The sequence below is a fragment of the Triticum aestivum genome, chromosome 7A, assembly GCF_018294505.1.
Source record: "Triticum aestivum cultivar Chinese Spring chromosome 7A, IWGSC CS RefSeq v2.1, whole genome shotgun sequence".
Classification (NCBI taxonomy): domain Eukaryota; kingdom Viridiplantae; phylum Streptophyta; class Magnoliopsida; order Poales; family Poaceae; genus Triticum; species Triticum aestivum.
Genome location: NC_057812.1, coordinates 270,546,466 through 270,554,193, shown reverse-complemented (window position 1 = coordinate 270,554,193; position 7,728 = coordinate 270,546,466).

Below are 7,728 nucleotides of genomic sequence, written 5' to 3'. Positions count from 1 at the left end.
CACCTCACCCACCGTCTCCCCCTCGACCCCTCGCTGTGCTTGCGAGCTCCGCCTCGACCACCTCCTTCCTCCCCACAGACCCATGGCCCCCCCGGAAGCCCCGCAACGCCGCCACCATCGCCGTTCCGTCGCCGGCCACCGAAGTTCGCCGCGGTCAAATTCGCCGCCTCCGACGCCTCCCCGAGCTCCCCGAGGCCACCGTCGCAACCCCTGTGAGCTCCACTCCGTTTCCCCTCCTCCATTTTGTTCGTTCCCGTGCCGTAGCACCCCGGCCACATTCCCGAGCGCCGCCGTCCGCCATGGACGCCGGGCATGGCACTGACGTGCTGCTGCGGCAAGTCCGACGAGCCTAGCGTGCTCCTAGCTGCCCCAGGAGTCCGCATAGCCCCTCAGCCAGCCCCCCTAGCGCCCCGTAACCTCGCTCCGCCCAAACCCGAGCTCCGGCAGCCGCCTCGGGCTCCATTCCGGCGAACCCCGGCCACCCCCGCACCTCCTGTTGGTTCCCCTAGATGCGCACGGGCGCGGGCTACCTCCTGGTGCCCTTGGCGCGTCGATCCGATGCCCCTAGCGCAAGTCCGGCGTTCCCCCGCCGTGCGGAATGGTCGCCGCCGGCGAAACTCCGGCAGGAGCTGATGTGGCCGGTCATTAGGGACTAACTACCCCGCTAATCACCCACTAGGCCACTGACAGTGGGCCCCACCCCTGGTCAAACCCCAGTCAGCGCTGGGTTTGACCGGGATTAACTCCTGTGACACTGACATATGGGGCCCACAGGTCAGATTTGACCTGGACAATGGCCGTTGACTTGCTGACGTCACTGTGACGTCATGCTGACGCAACTAAATCATTTCTGGATTTAATTTAATTCTGAAATTCCAGAAAATGCCTAAAACTTCAATAAATCATAGAAAATTAACCGTAACTCCAAATTAAATAATTTATATATGAAAAATTATCAGAAAAATTCAAGGAATCCATCTGTACCATTTTCATGCATGTTAGAACAACTTATAGATGCTGTTTAGCACAAATCATATAAATGGCATTTGAATAATCACATATGGAGTTTGAATTTGAATTTTATATTCAAACCAACTTCATTTAATCTGTTGCTAGTTGCATTAGCCCAAAACACATTCATTTTGCCATGTCATGATCATGCATCATGTTGTGCATTGCATTGATTGTGTTCCTTTCTGTGTTGCCGGTATTTGTCCCCTCTCGATAGACGTGATACCGATGATGTGATCGTTGACACTGATGAAGACCCAATGTTATCTTCAGAAGTGCCAGGCAAGCAAAACCCCCTTGTTCATTCCGATACAATCCTACTCTCTCGCTCCTGCTCTCTTTTACTGCATTAGGACAACACCGATTCATCAAGTTACTTGCTGCGGTAGCTGAACCCCTTTGTCCTTTGCATGACCTGTCATTGCCACAGTAAATAGATGAAACCCACTAGCATGAGTAGGAGTTGTTTGAGCCCTGATGTGCCTACTCATTCATGTTTGTTTGTCATGCCTGCTATTGCTTAGAGTTGAGTCAGGTCTGATTCATCGGGGATGAATCAGAGGCGTGTGAACCTGTCCTACCGTGTGTGAGCTAAGTGTGTGAACACGATTTGGTAAAGGTAGCGGTGAGAGGCCATGTAGGAGTACATGGTGGGTTGTCTCATTGCAGCCGTCCTCAGGAACTGAGTTCTGTGTTTGTGATCCATGATTCAGCTACTACCACGCATTGGGCCCGAAACCAATGGACCCTCTCGGCTTCTTAATCACCCTTGTCCTCTGTCCAGGAGTTGCAAGTAGTTTCTGGTGTTTGTAGTATGCTGGAGGCCGTGCACAGCGCTGACCATAGGGGTGGGCTGTGATGCGGTAGGCACGTGGCCGGGTAAACCGGGCTCCCGTTTGGTGTCACGGAACCCTGTACACATCGTTTGGGGCTGTGAGGGAAACTCCGGCCGGATCTCCTCATGGATGGAACCCGAATAGGCGATAAACCTGGACTAGAGACTTGAGTGTTTAGGCAGGCCGTGGCCGACACCCACGTTGGGCTTCCGCTTGAAGGTTGCCGAGTACATGTCGTGTAAACGGCGGTAAGTGGTGAGAGCGTGTGTGAAGAAGTACACCCCTGCAGGGTTAACCTAATCTATTCGAATAGCCGTGTCCGCGGAAAAGGACTTCTGGGTTGCTTATATCAGTTCATAGACAAGTGAAAGTGGATACTCTAAAATACGCAAGATAAGCGTGAGTGCTATGGATGGCATTCTCGTAGGGAGACGGGAGTGGATCCATAGTGGTGTATTGATATGGTGAATATGTGGACTCGTGTGCGCCACCTCAAAGAGTTACATTGCAGTCGTAGTTTAGGATAGCCACCGAGTCAGAGCTGGCTTGCTGCAGTTAAACCCCACCACCCCTTTGTTGATAATGATGCATATGTAGATAGTTCTGATGTAAGTCTTGCTGGGTACATTTGTACTCACGTTTGCCTATTTTATGTTTTTGCAGAGAGACTTCGGTCTCGCTAGTAGTTTCACGTGGACTTCGACGTTTAGCTTGATACCTCAGCTACGATCTTGTGCCTCGGCAGGATTTGGTAGATAGTCAGGCTTCTCAGCCTTTTTCATTTATAGATGTCTGTACTCAGACATGATAGCTTCCGCTTGTGCTTGATTTGTATGCTCTGAATGTTGGGTCATTAGACCCATGTTTGTAATATCTCGCTCCTCGGAGCCTATTGAATAAACTACTTGAGTCGTAGAGTCATTTTGTGATGCCATGTTGTATTGCACATATCGAGCATATTGTGTGTATGTTATTGAAATGCTTGGTATGTGTGGGATCTGACCATCTAGTTGTTTATCTTTAGTAGCCTCTCTTACCGGGAAATGTCTCCTAGTGTTTCCACTGAGCCATGGTAGCTTGCTACTGCTCCGGAACACTTAGGCTGGCCGGCATGTGTCCTTCTTCGTTCCTGTGTCTGTCCCTTCGGGGAAATGTCACGCGATGAATACCGGAGTCCTGTTAGCCTGCTACAGCCCGGTTCACCGGAGTCCTGCTAGCGCAGTGCTACAGCCCGGATTCACTCGCTGATGACCGACACGTTCGATGCTGGGTCATGGATGCCTGTCCCTGTAAGTTTGTGCCACTTTGGGTTTACGACTAGCCATGTCAGCCCGGGCTCCTTATCATATGGATGCTAGCGACACTGTCATATACGTGTGCCAAAAGGCGCAAACGGTCCCGGGCAAAGGTAAGGCGACACCCGTGGGAATACCGTGCGTGAGGCCGCAAAGTGATATGAGGTGTTACATGCTAGATCGATGTGGCATTGAGTCGGGGTCCTGACAGTGTTGGTATCAGAGCTTGACTGCCTGTAGGATTACCAAGCCAAACTGGTCGAAGTTGAGTCTAGAAATTCTTTAGTTATATAAGGGAATTGATTGTGGGATGGAACGTAAGGCTCTTTTTACTCCTTATACCTCATGCCTTCTGATCTGAGTCATCTTATCTTTCCTACGGGGTTAAGAAACTAGGCTTTCTCTTCTTTCTATCAGGATCACGTATTACTAGTCCGTAGACTTATAAGATTGTTGGATTTAAGCCTCGTTTCAGTTCCTACTACTTCCGTATGTTAATTGTTGATCTCGAAACCTTGATATTGTGCTTCTGAGTGGTTATGCCACCATTTTTGTGAATGCCTCAAATCTTTTCGGAGCATTTACAGCCGTTATGCTATCCGAGTCATTCCAGGTTTCTAAATTGTCAGGACCCCGACTCGATGTCACACCGATCTAGCCGGTAACACTTCATATCACTTTGCGGCCTCACGCACGGAGTTCCCACGGGTGTCGCCTTACCTTTGCCCGGGACCGTTTGCGCCTTTTGGCTCACGTATATGATAGTGTCGCTAGCATCCATATGATAAGGAGCCCGGGCTGACATGGCTAGTCATAAACCCAAAGCGGCACGGACTTACAGGGACAGGCATCCATGACCCAGCATCGAACGTGTCGGTCATCAGCGAGTGAATCCAGGCTGTAGCACTGGGCTAGCAGGACTCCGGTAAACCGGGCTGTAGCGGGCTAACAGGACTCCGGTATTCATCGCGTGACATTTCCCCGAAGGGACAGACACAGGAACGAAGAAGGACACATGCCGGCCAGCCTAAGTGTTCCGGAGCAGTAGCAAGCTACCATGGCTCGGTGGAAACACTAGGAGACATTTCCCCGTAAGAGAGGCTACTAAAGATAAACAACTAGATGGTCAGATCCCACACATACCAAGCATTTCAATAACATACACACAATATGCTCGATATGTGCAATACAACATGGCATCACAAAATGACTCTACGACTCATGTAGTTTATTCATTAGGCTCCGAGGAGCGAGATATTACAAACATGGGTCTCACGACCCAACAATCAGAGCATACAAGTCAAAGCACAAGCGGAAGCTATCATGTCTGAGTACAGACATCTATAAATGAAAAAGGCTGAGAAGCCTGACTATCTATCAGATCCTGCCGGGGCACAAGATCGTAGCTGAGGTAACAAGCTAAACGTCGAAGACCACGCGGAAATACTAGTGAGACTGAAGTCTCTCTGCAAAAACATAAAATAGGCAAACGTGAGTACAAATGTACCCAGCAAGACTTACATCAGAACGATCTACATATGCATCATTATCAACAAAGGGGATGGTGGGGTTTAACTGCAGCAAGCCAGCTTTGACTCGGTGGCTATCCTGAACTACGACTGCAGGTAACTCTTTTGAGGTGGCGCACACGAGTCCACATATTCACCAACCAATACACCACTATGGATCCGCTCCCGTCTCCCTACGAGAACGTCATCCATAGCACTCACGCTTATCTTGCGTATTTTAGAGTATCCACTTTCACTTGTCTATGAACTGATATAAGCAACCCAGAAGTCCTTTTCCGCGGACACGGCTATTCGAATAGATGATGATAACCCTGCAGGGGTGTACTTCTTCATACATGTTTCCACCACTTAGCGTCTGCACACGACATGTGCTCGGCAGACTTCAAGCGAAAGCCGACGTGGGTGTAGACCACGACCTACCTAAACACTTAAGTCTCTAGTCCAGGTTTATCGCCTATTCAGGTTCCATCCGCAGGGAGTCCGGCCGAGGTTTCCCATACGGCCCCGAACGATGTGAACAGGGTTCCCGAGATACCTAACGGGTATTCGGTACACCCGGCCACTTACCTACCGCATCACAGCCCACCCCTACGGTCAGCACTGTCCACGGCCTCCAGTAGGCTACAAACACCAGAAACTACTTGCAACTCCTGGACAGAGGACTAGGGTGAATAAGAAGTCGAGCGGGGTCATATTTCAGGGCCCAATGTATGGTAGTAACTGAATCATGGATCACAAACACAGAACTCAGTTCCTGAGGACGGCTGCAATGAGACAACCCACCATGTACTCCTACATGGCCTCTCACCGCTACCTTTACCAAATCGTGTTCACACACTTAGCTCACACACAGTAGGACATGTTCACACGCCTCTGATTCATCCCCGATGAATCAGACCTGACTCAACTCTAAGCAGTAGCAGGCATGACAAACAAACATGAATGAGTAGGCACAACAGGGCTCAAACAACTCCTACTCATGCTAGTGGGTTTCATCTAATTACTGTGGAATGACAGGTCATGCAGAGGATAAAGGGGTTCAGCTACCGCAGCAAGTAACAGATGAATCGATGTTGTCCTAATGCAGTAAAAGAGAGCAGGAGCGAGAGAGTGGGATTTTATCGGAATGAACAAGGGGGTTTTGCTTGCCTGGCACTTCTGAAGATAACATTGAGTCTTCATCAGTGTCAACGATCACATCCTCGGTATCACGTCTATCGAGAGGGGACAAATACCGGCAACACAGAAAGGAACACAATCAATGCAATGCACAACATGATGCATGATCATGACATGGCAAAATGAATGTGTTTTGGGCTAATGCAACTAGCAACAGATTAAATGAAGTTGGTTTGAATATAAAATTCAAATTCAAACTCCATATGTGATTATTTAAATGTCATTCACTTCATTTGCTCTAAACAGTAGTGATAAGCTGTTCTAACATGCATGAAAATGGTACAGATGGATTCCTTGAATTTTTCTGATAATTTTTCATATATAATTTATTTCATTTGGAGTTACGGTTAATTTTCTATGAATTTTAGAAGTTTTTACAATTTTCTGGAATTTCCTATATAAGAATAAATACAGAAAAAGAGTTACTGCGTCAGCACTGCATCACTATGACGTCAGCAGGTCAACAGACGCTGCTGCTGGTCAAACCTGACCAGTGGGGTCCACTGGTCAGTGTCATAGGGCTGGCGTTGGTCACTGACGTGCGGGGCCAGTCAAGGCCACGTCAGCAAGGTCAACGCTGATGTGTGGGTCCCGCTTGGTTTGACTAAAACTGATTAAAAGAATAACCGGTGGTTATTTAGCTGGTGGGGCCCTGATGTCAGTGACTAGTGTGATTAAACTAAATGTAATTAAGCCCTAATGACATAGCCACGTCGGACGCGCCGGCGATTAAACGGCGGCGACCACGGCTCGCGGCGGCGACGCTCGGGATCGAGCTGTAGGCCGCGGTTTCGAGCGTGGTTTAGTCCTGTGAGACGCTAGTGCTCGTCCGCATCCAACGGAGCCATCAGCTCGCGCTGGGGTGGACCGTAGTGACGGCGGCGATGGCAAGCGTGACGGCCGGAGCTCGGTGAGGTGCGGCGTTGCGGCTAGAGCTCACAGGCGAGGGGTCTGAGCAAGGCAGCGACGAGGGGAGGCGCTCCGGAGCACGCCTATTGCAGGGGAGTAACGAGCGGAGCACGGGGAGCGCGCGAGCTGCGGCCATGGCGGAGCAGAGCTTCGGCCAGAGGTGGAGCCGTGGCTAGGGAGCATGGAGAGGCCGGGGAAGAGGGGTAATCGACGTAGGAGCTCACAGTGATCACGAGGAGGGGTTCGGCTTGCTCGTTGACGACCTGGGGCAGACGAATCGGCCGGCGGCATCTCGGATGCCCGAGGTTGAAGACGATGGCAGTGACGGTGGAGCAGGCCTCCCGGCGGGGTGTAGCTCAATGGAGAGGGTGAGGGCGTCGAGGCGGAGCCTCTGGACTCATCGGCAGGGCGAGGGGTGGTCGGTGGCCAAGGTGGCAGCGAACGGCGGCGACGGGCACGCTCGGTGGTCGCGAGGGAGAGAAACAGAGGAGGGGAGAGAGGACGGGAGTGAGCGGTTGGGTTCGGGAACGCGCGTGGCGTCTCCAGAGAAAGCCAGGGTGTCGAGGAAGCACGCAGGCAGGGAGGAGGTGGCCTGCGCGTGGCCAGCAGGAGGCGAGCACGCGCCCCTGTCCTACTGTCCAAGGAGGAAGACGACAGGGGGCAGCGGTGGTGGGCTGGGCCGGCAGGGCGCTAGGTGGGCTGCGCCAGGTGAGTACTGTTCTCTGTTATTTTTTTTATTGTTCCTGTTTTCTATTATTCTTCAGTCTTTAGGGATTTATTTAAAATACTGAAATAGATCCAAAAATCATGAAACTAGTAATGGATACTGTTTAGGATATATAGCACAGTAAACATTTTAGTTTATGATTATTTGAGCATTTAAAATATTTAATAGCATTTAAATGCCCAAATGCAAAGTACATATGATTTAATTCAATGACCAAATATGTCATGGAAAAATGTGCAACA